Source organism: Mirounga angustirostris, unplaced genomic scaffold (assembly GCF_029215605.1).
Source record: "Mirounga angustirostris isolate CCGP_5_RB_7025 unplaced genomic scaffold, mMirAng1.0.hap1 SCAF_9, whole genome shotgun sequence".
Taxonomy (NCBI): domain Eukaryota; kingdom Metazoa; phylum Chordata; class Mammalia; order Carnivora; family Phocidae; genus Mirounga; species Mirounga angustirostris.
In genome coordinates this window covers 97,595,101-97,608,096 of record NW_026991717.1, presented here as the reverse complement: position 1 = coordinate 97,608,096, position 12,996 = coordinate 97,595,101, and the positions used below count along the sequence as shown (strand labels likewise).

The 12,996-nt window shown below is 43.3% G+C and overlaps 1 protein-coding gene across 4 annotated transcripts in view; it reads right to left on the bottom strand.

Annotated features, from left to right (window-relative positions):
- FRMD6 (FERM domain containing 6) overlaps positions 1-12,768 on the bottom strand; it is an 80,248-nt gene extending 67,480 nt beyond the window's left edge. For 2 of the 4 annotated variants that reach the window (XM_045900845.3, XM_064571048.1), the window contains exon 1: positions 12,631-12,768. The gene's annotated coding sequence lies outside the window, so the exon portion shown is untranslated. Of the gene's footprint in view, positions 1-11,850; positions 12,262-12,630 lie in introns of those variants that run through there. The other 2 variants (XM_045900847.2, XM_054513704.2) reach the window with 2 other exon arrangements.
- Positions 12,769-12,996: the final 228 nt, after the last annotated feature.

Sequence of the window (12,996 nt, the reverse complement as noted above, 5' to 3'; positions counted from 1 at the left end):
TGCGGGGCTCGATTCCAGGACCCCGGGATCATGACCTGAGCTGAAGGCAGACGCTTACCATCTGAGCCACCCAGGTGCCGCAATTTTTGGTATTTTCTAATTCTTCTAAAGCATCATTATAATCATATATTACCATCCACTGGGAGATAAATCTAAACAATAATTAATCTAGTAAATCTAAAATAAACTTGCGAGGCACTAGTAAATTATAAGATATGGTTGTTGCCCTCAAGAAACTTACAGCTGGGGAGCTAGAAAATATATGTAAAAAGAGGACTACATAAAGGAGGAGGTACTAAGTTCCAATGCAGTGATACAGACGTTATGCAGCTCCGGTCAGTAGAAGCAGAAGAGCAAGGAGGACCCAGACTAAGTATTAGTCTGATAATGGAGACCATGGGGGACAAGGAGGAGAAAAATTTGGTTAGACTTGAGGACCTGTGATATGACACTGGAAAATCATCCAAGTAACTATAAATAAGGAGAGTAAATTTATGTGCCTACTGGGGCAGGCAGGAAAGGAGGGAAGCCTGCAGGATGAAAATGCCAACAACCACTTTGTCTCAGTGTTGGGGGCAAGAGGATCTCTTCTGGGTACTATGGTGGACTGCAGAGTACAAATCCCATATGAAAGGGGAAGCTGTTATGTTGCTCCCAAAAAATCATCACCATGCCTTCTGATTTTTCAAAAGAAGGTGCAGAATTCAGGGTTTTTTTTTAATTAAAAATTTCAACTTTTAAATGTTGGCAAAAAAATGTTTTAATACTATGTTAGAAACCAAAACATGTCTGCAGTCTGTCTTCCCGGTGGGCCACAGGATTGCAGCTCTGGTTTGGCATGTTGAATTCCCATGCTTAAGAGCTCTGGACTTCATCCTGTAGTCACTGACTTAAGAGACTTAACATTTATTTCAAAATTTGCTTAGTTTTATACCTCTGCACACTCCAGTATTTACCATGTAAAACACCTAGGGCTGCCAAATTATTTCACATTGGCCTTGTGTCAGAATTTCTGTTACAAGCCAATTACGCTCATTTAACTAACTGTGGAGTGACTTATAAGTTTCAGCTGAAAAAACATTCAAAATGATACTAATAAAGCAGTGTTGACAGAGCAGTACCTAAGAGAATGCTGACATTATGTGTACACCACAACCCATTGGAAACACACATATAGCCCCCGGAGTGCCACTTCTCAAAAAACACGCCCCATAATCCACTGCAAAAGAAAAGCCCTTGTTCTTTCCAGCATTTTCCCATAATTAGCAACTTTCTAAAGACTATTACTATACTTTTCTTTTAATACCAAACAACATTCAAACACATGTAACAAAGTTTTAATTCTACCATTCACCTTAAGCTTTTAACTACCCAAAAACAATATTTAAGCATTAAAGGCCTATGTGTTAACATTTTAATAAGCTTAGGAAAAGAAAAGATAATTAGTATCAGAGACTTGTTGATTCATTCTGATGATAGTATTACACAAAGTTAGCATTATAATTGAAAGGTAATTCCCAGAAGAGAAAATCCTTGGTGCATAATTATGATATACAATACAGAACTATGAAAATTGCATAATCACATGCTTTGAAATAATATTCACAATGGAAGATATCAGCAAGGTATAAAAGAAATATAAAACAAGCAATGTTTCTATTACTTAATTTGTTCTCCCCTCTTGGGAACCCCTAACCTGAGCCATCCATTCCGTGAACGAAGGCTTCCAGGTCCGTGGGGCACGGCACTAGGATATGTGGCTGGTCAACCTATCACCATTGCTGAAAAGGAAGCCAACTCAAAGCACAGGTCTCCCCGGGGCTCTGTTGTATCCTTTTCATAGAAAGGATCAATGGGTTGTAAAGGACACTTCTTTATTAGAAACAGAACAAAAAGTCTCAACACAAAGCGACTGTGCTTCCAGGATATAGTTCTTATCAAAGGGATGCAATTTAGAATAAAGAAACTGCATCAGAACTATTTTTCTACTTCTTTTTTTTTCTTTAAGATTTTTATTTATTTATTTAACAGAGATAGAGAGCACAAGCAGGCAGGGCGGCAGACAGAGGGAGAGGGAGAAGCAGGCTCTCCGCCGAGCAGGAAGCCCGATGCGGGGCTCGACCCCAGGACCCCGGGATCATGACCCAAGCCGAAGGCAGCCGCCTAACTGACTGAGCCACCCAGGCGCCCCCTATTTTTCTGCTTCTAAAGAAACGGTCTACAATCTAAACACTAGGATCTCTACCAGTAATAACTAGAAGGAAGCTCAAAGGCTCCCCCAATCCCTGTCAGAGCCTGTTGAAGACCCTCATGGCCTCTAGTATTCTGAAGTCCCACCCCAAAGTCTATCAGATATATTAAATAGTACTCACATTCAATATTGGATATTTATAAAAAACTGAACTGAAAATAAGAATTCTCTTTCAAAAGCTTTTTACTCCCTCTTGAGCCCACTCCAATCAGGTTTCGTCCCCACACCTCCACTGACACAGCTCTTGTCAAGGTCACCAATGACTTCCCTTGCTAAATCCAATGAGCAACTCAGTCCTCATCCTACTTGACCTCTCACACCCCTCAACCTATGACACCACTGATTCACTCTCTCTTCCCTCAGACACTTTTCTTTACTTGACTTCAAGGATATTCTTCCAATTTCCCCCCTATCATTCTGGCTGTTCCTTCTCAGTCTCCTTTACTGGTTCCTTCTTACCAACTCAATCTCTACAGGTTGAAACACCTCAGGATCAGCCCAAGTGCCTCATCACAGAAAAACAACTCACAGTTCATTCCTCCCATCTTGTGGGTCAAAAGAAATAACAGTATCTTCTAATAATAACACTTAATTAGGAAATGGAGACACTTAGGTCCACTATGTTGGAAATATGTGCATAATTCCTATGTTGTAAGATAATTTCTTAGGAGATTTCCTCTCTTCTTCAACAAACTGTAAACACTGGTATGATCCAAGACTTGGTCCACGGATTGCTTTCTCTGTTTACAAACATTCCTTAGAGGATCTCATCCAAATTCTGTTGGCACCTTCCAAATTTGAATCTCCAGCCTGGATATCTTAAACTCCAGATTCCTATTTTTTTTTAAAGATTTTATTTATTTATCTGTCAGAGACAGAGATAGCGAGAGCAGGAACACAAGCAGGGGGAGTGGGAGAGGGAGAAGCAGGCTTCCCGTTGAGCAGGGAGCCCAACCCCAGGACCCTGGGATCTTGACCTGAGCCGAAGGCAGATGCTTAATGACTGGGCCACCCAGGTGCCCAAACTCCAGATTCCTATATCCAACAACCTACTCAACTTCTCCACTTGGAAGTCAAACATTACATGTCTAAAGCAGCTCCCAGTTATCTTTTGCAAACCAACTCCTCCATCAGATCCCATCTCGGTTCATGGCAACTCAATAATTATGCAAAAAGTCTTGACGTTATCCTTACTCTGATCTCTCTCATACTCCTCTAACAGCTGGCCAGGAAATCTTAGTGGTTTGATCTATAAAATAAACCCTGGTCATTTCTCACCACCTCCTCCCCTGCTATTGACATTTCTCAGTTGGATTATTATCAACAGCTGCTAACTAGTATCCCTGCTTCTGCCCTTGACCACCCTGCTCCACTTTTCCATCTCAACATAGCAGCCAGTGATTCTATTAAAATGCAAATCAAATCCCCTTACTCCTGCTCAAAGCTCTCCAAAGATTCCCCATTTCACTCAGAGTAAAAGCCTAAGTTCTTAAAATGGTCCACCAGTCAGGCCCTACAGGACATGCCACCTAAACCTCTTTGACCTCATCTACTACTACTACTCTGTGACCTTCTCACTGTTCCTGAAACACACCAACCACACTTCTGCCTGAGGCCTTTGCTAATCTCTGATGGAATGCTCTTCCCCCCCAAGTATCTCTGTATGGCCAACTTCCTCCTCCAAGTCATCTTCTCAGTGAGTCCTATCAGGACCATACTACTTCAAATTGCCAAAGGCCCCACTACCCTCCTCCAGCCCTACCAATGTCCCTTACCCTGTTCTATTTTTCTTTTTCCAACCACACTTAGTACTTTCTAAAATACTGTAAAATTTGCCTTGTTGTGTTTATTGTTTGTCTTCTAATAGGATATAAGCTCCATGAAGGCAGGCCTTTTGTCTTTATTTTGTTCACTGACATATCTCTAGGGCCTAGAACAGTGCCTGGAACACAGTAGGCATACATTATATTAAATGAATGAAGTTAAATAAACATTTAATAATTCCAATTTCATAGTTTTAATATTTGAGTCTTTTACTAGATCCTAACCTTTTTATTGTTGTTGTTGTTCCCAGAAAAGCTCCTATGTACTTGAAGAAGAGAAAGATCCCAGCCTGACCTCATGGCCCAACACAAATCCAGCAGCCCCAGGGAAGCAAGGGACATCCTACCCTTGGCCATTAGCGATTCTGCTCCCTAAAACTACGACTCCATTTAGCACTTATCTGAAAACATCTAATTCCTTTCCACACACATGTATTTTGTTCACCCACCTAGACAAGAAGCACTTTGGCAGGACTTGCACGAAGTATTCAACATGGTCCTGGATACTTCTGATGTAAAACCCATTTTTTTGATGGACACAGTAACTTAATGCTTTAAAAAATGTTCACTAAGTTCAAGATATTATACAATGTGTTACAGGGCATGGGGTTATACAGAGTAGGTCCCGCTTTTAATGAACACAGTAGAATGATACATCATGATAATTCTGGAGGATGCTGTGCCTATTTTGACTGGGCTTATAATTATGCTGTTTAGATGTAAATGTGTCTTTATAATGTGCTTAAGTTTGTTTTTCTTAAACGTTCCTTTTAAACTTTCAGACTATTAATTTCTGTTGAATGAATAGTCTAAAATCGTAAGCTTTGGGCCTCATGAGAGAAAATTATAAAGGGGGTCTGACCCACATTATATAAACTGTGCCACTGGAGGGGGGTAGGGATGAGAGAAATAAACAACAATTGCTTTATACCAATAATCGTGGTTTTCTTTAAAAGTACATAAAATCTATGTAGAGCAAAAGACATGGGCCATTTGGTACTCTTTACATTTAAAAATACTTTGCACAACCTTAATTATCATAAAGAGAGTATTTTTTAATCTGCAGATTTATTTTTTAGCATCTGGAAAGAATTATCTAGCAAGCAGAAGCTGAGAGACTGAGTGAGACTACTGGAAATTAGAATTAGGAAAAATCAATCAATCAGTGATCAATGGGACAGGCCAGCAGCTACTCTAAGTGCAGCAACATAGATTGCCTGGTATCTTTACCTGAGAAATACTAGGTTTTGTTGCCTGCTGAATGTCATCAAAAACTAAACATAATAAAATCTCATGAGTTGCTTGTAAATTAAAGGCTCAGGGACTTCCAAGAAAACTAAAAATCCTATACATCGAGGTTTTTCTGTCCTCAGTAATAAGAGCTAACATTACTTGGCAATTTACTGTGTCAGACCATGCCATTGCATTATATGTACTATTTCATTTAATAATCAAAACCACACTGCGGTATGGTTACTATCATTATCCTCATTTTACAGATAAGGAAAAAGAGGTTCAGAGAATTAAGTAACTTCCTCAAGGTTACACACTGGAAGATAGTGGAGCCTGTATCCGGGCCCCAGAGGACTGATTTCAGAAGACCTCGTTTTTTCTGTTTTTGTTTTTTAAGATTTTATTTATTCGACAGAGAGAGACACAGCGAGAACAAGAACACAAGCAGGGGGAGTGGGAGAGGGAGAAGCAGGCTCTCCGCTGAGCAGGGAGCCTGATGGGGGCTCCATCCCAAGACCCTGGGATCATGACCTGAACCGAAGGCAGACACGTAACGACTGAGTGACCCAGGCACCCAAAGACCTCGTTCTTACCATTATACTTTCCTGCTTCTCTTCCATGTCGCCTCCAAAACATACTACTCTTTCTGCAGTAATTTCAGCGAGCAACTTGTCAGAGTTGTGACCCTATTGTGAGCATGTTTTTTTTCTATTTTCTAAGATTACACATGCTAAGTTTTTGCTGTTCTAAGCAGTATCTCATTTGAGCAGAATATATTTACTACCCATTTGTAAAACTTTTGTTATTTTACCTGTTTTTCATCTTGCTTATGAGCCCACGTCAAAATTCTGAGCCTTTTCTTAAACCACAAAAAATGCCCTTTTTCTCTTTAGGGAAAGACGAAAGAAAGATACGTATATATCATTTGTTTCCCTTTGTAAGCACTTTGTTTTATCTGTTAGATTTCTCATAATCCTATGTTTTACAGTAAATGCTTCCTGGAGACTGCCACAGACTTCAGCATCCGAATTTCACTGTTGTTGTAGGTAGAGACAGGATGTTTCCAGGGATGTTTACAAAAAGATAACTTGAAGGAGGGGGAAGGGTGTCCAGGGGAGGAGGAAAGTGTATAAAAGGTGGGGACATAATGGCAGGAAGAGGCAAACAAAAAACAAAAAAAAGAAGAAAGAATTTTTCACAATATCTCCTTAAGAGTGAACTATTCTGAAAATATTTAGAAAACAGTCCTTTGAAATTGGGGTCCAACCTAGATCATTTATGGATCAATGAAACAATAAATCAGGAGGGACCTCGAGATGTCACCTACCTGGCACTTAATACCCAGGATCTCACTAGAAAGGCCTAGAACACAGGGAGAAGTAGAAAAGGGAGGAAGAGACGTTCAAGGGACTTCTGCAGGGGAGCAGAGACAGAACAGCCCTGAGGAGGTAAAATGCTGCCTCACTGGGCTACTGCTCTGCTTACTCTGGGCAGGGCTGAGTCCATCTGCACAGAGCTACAGAAGACCTTGGCGTCAATCAGAAAAGGGCACCCCATCCTTAGGCCAGTGGACTCACTGCTCGGGCGGCAGAGTAGGTTTTAGCGGTCAGACGGCACTAATCTAGACTAGACTGAGGGTCAGAGCAGCTTGTACTCTTGACGCGGTCGTGAGCCCTGAGACTCTGAGTCCCTCAACCTCACAGGGCCTCAGTCCCTCCACTTCTAAAAAATGGTGAGGCTAGCTGCCACCTGAGGTCTCCTCCCTCTTCCCAATTCTCAGGTAAAATCTGGCAATATCCTGCTGGTATATTCCTGTGTCCCTGAAACACTTAAGATTCTGTGGACTGAGTTGAGACTTCAGTGTTTTTGTAATATTGCATTTTTTTCTCTCACATTTCTGAAGTATTTTTCTCTTTTTATCTTAAGACTATATTCTCCTTTCAACTCCAAAGTGCTTGACTTTTCTTGAGCCATCAAAAGGTCATACCCCACATATCAGCCCCAAACTCCCCAAATGTCCATCAACAGAATGGGTAAATAAACTGGGTACATTCATCCACAGAAGAAAAAGGCACTGCTACCTGCATCAATTTGGACATGACACTATGTTGAGCTGAAGAAGACAAAAAAGAGAACTTATATTTGATTGCACTTAAATGCAGTCTGAGAACAGATTAAAACTAACCCACGGCAAAGAACGTCAGAATAGCTGTTATCCCTGGGGCAGGGATTACCAATGTAAGGAGAGGCTTCTAGGGGGCAGGGGGATGAGGTAGTGATCTGGTTTTTTGATTTGGATGCTGGCTGCCTGGATATGATCACTTCATGGTATACACTTCTGATCTGTGCATTTTTCTGGTTGTATCTAATTATTCAATAACAAGTTCAAAGAAATAAAGCCACAGGGACACCTCCCCCCCCCTCAAGCCATCTACTGAAACTGGGACAGTACACGTGCTGCTACTTGTGGGGAGAAAAATAACTACTCATTTAATATAAACCACACAAAGAACTACCTGAAAAGCTCAGTGAGCTTTTCATTAATTTCCTAAAATCTTCATCCAGAACTTGTTTGATTTTTATAATGATTTCCTCCTTCATATGAAACTGTGGTTATAAGTTAGTATAAAATAATTGCTTTTCTGTGTTCATATACCTGAAAAACATTACTGCTCAACGTTCTAAAATAAATATGTATAAAGGCAGGGTTATTAGAAAACCTCTGAAAATATTCCGGGATAATCAATTAGGAATGCTGAAGGTTCTAAATAGTTATTTTTGGTCAGAATTATCCCAGTTATCACATTAATGAAATAAACTAGATAATGCCCAAATTTCTACTTGGTTTCTTCCTGTACAGGTTAAACTCTGTTAGGTAAGCCACACAGGTGGGGAAAGGCATTCAAGAAAATGTTAGGCTCAGACAGCTCCAAGAAAGCTCCAGTCAACGTTGCCTTCTCCTCTGGCCTGTCACTGGTTCGTCTGAACTTGGTGCTGCACTACACGTTTCTCCTCCTGAGAAAATTCTTCCTGTCAGATCAGCGATTTCTTTCCCTCTCCCAGTGTTCTATTTATCTCTTTGGGTCAATATGCTATACTACATGATTGCTCCACTTGATATAGAAAAAAAGTGGTATTATACAAACTTGCATCAGAAGTAATTACACCACCAAATCGTATCAGATAACCTGGAAGCACAGGTAGCTTGTTTTCACTCAAAATTTTATGATAACTCTGGCCATTATTACCCTAGAGCCTCTCTCACACACACACACACACGAGAATTAATTAAGAAGAAGGATGTTGGGCGCCTGGGTGGCTCAGTCGTTAAGCGTCTGCTTTCGGCTCAGGTCATGATCCCAGGGTCCTGGGATCGAGTCCCACATCGGGCTCCCTGCCCGGCGGGAAGCCTGCTTCTCCCTCTCCCACTCCCCCTGCTTGTGTTCCTGCTCTCGCTATCTCTGTCAAATAAATAAATAAAATCTAAAAATAAATAAGTAAATAAATAAATATTCATCCTAAGTTCAGATTTTCCTTGCAACTCAAGCCCCAGTATTCTACCTCCTCCTTCCTCTCAAATTATTCCTTTAATTTGTTTCTACTTATTTTTATAGGCCCCAAAGCCTCTTCCTCCGGATAATATGCAATTCAATTTTAGTACGTGTGCTGCCGAGGCGAGCATGATAATATGCAATTCAAAAAGCTCTCTTCTACCCTCCATGTCAAAGTTTAACTACAGAGGCCAACAATACTATCTTTCCTGTGTGGGTTTAGGAAAGATACATTTCTTAAAAAGATTTTATTTATCTATTTGAGAGAGACAGGTGGAGAGGGAGAAACAGAAGCATATACCCCACTGAGCAGGGAGCCCGAGGATGTTGGGGGGGGGGCCGCTCTGTGGCGCTCAAAGGTAGATGCTTAACTGAGTCACCCAGGTGCCCCTAGGAAAGACATATTTTAACTAAAATTTCACCACTCATAAAATTCCTTCATTGTATCTTTTCTATTCCCCCCTCCTACACTCAACTGTTTAATACACAATCACAATGCAATTAAACTCCCAAATGTGTAATTATATAATCAAAGACTTCTTGAAAGTATATAATTTTAAGTGTGCAACACACACCCTTTATAACTTTAGCGCTGGAAGTACAGATTTTTTTAAACTACTATAGTTTTCTTATAGGTTGTGTTTGTTGTTTCTTGTTGGTGAGGGAGCGGGGTAGAGGATCATCATGTAAGGACCAATTGCTTAATATAGGAAACCAGAAACTGTATTACAACAGGATTCTACTGAAGACTGCAAACACACAAAACTCTTCATTTTCTTTAAAACAACACTGGAATTGCATAAACGAAAGCCAAAGATTCTATGCTTTGCCCATAAGAATACACAATCCTGAATACTTCTGGCTTTCCTACACAGGCTTCAGTTACCAAACCAGGGTATTTATAAGGTTTGTATTAACGTGAAATCAGAAAAACCCATGTCTGCATAAATACAGAAAACTTTCTATCCTTTAGAACACTTAAAACAATTTTAAAGGCCTTTACAGAAGTCCCCCGAAATTTAGTTCTGAACTCAGAAACCACCTAAGGGATCATTTGTGAATGCCATCTGGGATCCAGGCAGTTTCATCAACAAAAGGGAAAACTTGTTGAGATCATCCAAATCTAAAATTCACATACATTTTTACATCTGGACTGAGTTAATCTTTTCTTGGTACTGGCTTTCATGTAATAAAATAATTGTTTGCAGGTTTTTTTTTTAAACCCTCAGTCTCAGAAATCAAAATGTGCAGCATCCAAGTTGAAAACTACAAAGAATTCCTTTATCAAAAAAGTTGTGAGACAGGACTTATTTACACTAAACTCTGAACTTGACAATTGAGGCAAAAACAATTCTGTTTGAAACTTTCATTTCAAGCATCTGCCACAAAAAGGCTACACAAGTCTATTATGTCATAAGTTCTGAAAGCCAAAGGCTTTTTAAGTGTAGTTAAAAGTGGAAACAAAGTCCAGAAACTAGAAAAGCTCTACAACCGCCACTTCCCTGGATTCAGCTAGCCCAATTGAATGAGTTTTTACAGAACGGGTTGCCAGAAATGATTACCTAGCACATGGACACTTTGCTTTCAAATACAGTGTCTTCATCCTAGCCCCTATTGTTTTCCTGGAGAGCCAGGAGCATCTTAAATCAGCAAGTTCAAATTATGTACTTGAAGCTGGTAGCTTACCCAGGTTGCCCCCCAGAAAGGAGGGAGTGGAAATAGAGAAAGATTTCCTTTCCCTTAAGATGTTTTGAGTTCTGTAAGTACTGCTGATTACTGTGGTCCATCAGTGTCAGATCTCAGGCATTTTTACAAGCAATTTTTCAAAAGGGGGAAAATTAGTTCATATTACAGTCAGTCTGCTTTCTGGAAAAGATATCCTGCAGATAACTTACTTGATAGTAGATATCCCCTGGGGGACCTTTCCCATCTAATGATCCCAAAGGTCCATTTTAATATGAAATACAAATCCAGTATGTTTACAAACATACTGAAAGAGCATTTAAATGTCAGCTATCTCATATTGTGGAGTAATTTCATTTTTAACATAATACTTTTATTTCTCAAAACCACACCCAAGGAAAATGATTAAGTGCTACAAGTTTTATACTACAAAGGACAACAGCAAAAGCATCTGTTTCCCTGCCTCTCTCCTCTGGTCTTCTCCCCTCCCCCACTCTCTACGGAGCAGGCTGTTTGTAAGTCTTAGTGGTTGTTAAAATTACTTTCTACAATACTCTCATGATGCTGTAGATTCTGAAAAACTTCTTATCCTTTAACATTGCTGAACCTGAATTTATGCGCTGCCCTAAGAAGAAAAAAATCCAAAAGTCAAGAGCCTTTTTAATGACAGATGTATTACGGAAAATTTTCCCCACAAAGTTTTGATGCTGTGAAATATCAACTCCCTGAAATCACAGAAAGGAAATGACTTACATTCTTGGAAAATGAAGCCACTAGCAGCTTTCTCCAACAGTATTTTCTAATCCCTAAACTACACCCTGTGGCAACGGGGAGTATTTCGTGCAAAAGCTAAATTTAAATAGATGCTTATAAAACCAATAAACAAACATCGTGGGATCTCAGAGAAAAAGGGAGAGAATCAGATACTTTTTCTGCACACTCAAAAAAAGCTGGAGAGCACAGGCTTGAAGTCAAAAGCAACCTGAGAACGCTTGCTGAAGTTTTCCTTCCCCGCTGTGGGCAATGCAAAGCTCCTGAGGGAAATTCTGGCAACACAGATTTTGCCAAAAAATAAAAACGAAAAGGGTGTAAAGGAGCTAATATTTCTGTGGACACTAACTACACAACTGCACGGCCTAAAAATCTGCCAGCCTTCATTTCAACTTTAAAATATGCTTGTTTTGACAGCTTTCCATTTATTCATGCCCTTAAAGAAAACGCCCTCCCCATTAGGTTATGCTGTCCCAGGACTCGAGGTGCTGTTAGAAGCCCTGTGGATCTCACACGGTTGGCCCCCAGCGGTCCATACCTGACAGTTCCTGGCCCTCCTCCAGGACAGGCTGGTGGTCTCCTCTGCCCGGGGCCCGGCCTGCACGCCGCAAACACCTCCAGGAACCCAAATTCTGCAGGCCGCGCCCCCCACTCGCATCCCACCGAGGCCCCCTTCTGGCGCCGCCGAGCCCCAGCTCAATCTCCGGCCCCCCGACCAGACACTTCAGGGACCGTGGGGCAGCCGCCGCGCTCGGGTCCCTTCCCGCAGCCCGGCTGCCGGGCCCCGGCGCGCGCACAACAGGCGGCACGGCACCCAGGAATGCAGGGTTCAGGGGCTGGCCCCGGCGCCCCGTCAAAGACGCGAGAGATGGGGCGCAACCGACAGGCGCCCCCAGAACAGGGCGCCGGAAGCCACCGGGGAGCCGAGCGCGGCACCGTGAGCCCGGGGCGCAGCCCGCAGCCCCGGTCGGCCTCCCGCCCTCGCCGCACAGGCGGCCACGGAGCTCCGCGCCTCCCCCGCTGCCGGGCTCGGCTGCCCCGGGGCCCTGTCCTCCCGCCCCGATGTGGGCGAGCTCTGCCGGTGGAGAGGCGACCTTCCAGCCCGGTGCCCGACGCCCAGAGCCGAGGAAGCAAGAAGGCGAAGAAAGACGCAGAGAAGGGGACACTGCTTTAGCTGGGGCTCTCAACTCCCAGAAACCCTCCCAAAGTCCCGTCCAGCCGCCGCCCGGCCGGCAGGGGGCACAGTGGGCAGCCGGGGCGCGGTGGCCGGGCTAGGGGCCGACTGGGGAGCCCCCAGGCACCGAGTTCCCGCTAGTACCTCGCAGAAAGCCCGGAGCACCAGGCGTCGGACTCTCACCAGCTCTCCGTCCCTTCCTGCTTGCGCCGCGCCAGCCCGGCTCCTCTCAGCCCCTCTGCCCCGGCGGCTTGACGAGCGCTCCGCGTCCGCCCCGCCCCCCGCCCCCGCCTCCCGCCCCGCCCCCCGAGGCTCCGCCCACACGCCCGCCCCGAGGTGGCGGGGGTGGCCGCCGAGCCGCGGGAGCGGAGAGCCTAGCTTGCGGCCGCACGTGGAGCCTGCCGGCCCCGCCCCGGACCCAACCAAGCGTCCCGCGGAGGGGTGCCCCCACTCGGGGGTGGGAGAAAGCGGAGGGCACCGCACCTCCTGGGTCCTGAGGAAGGAGGAGAG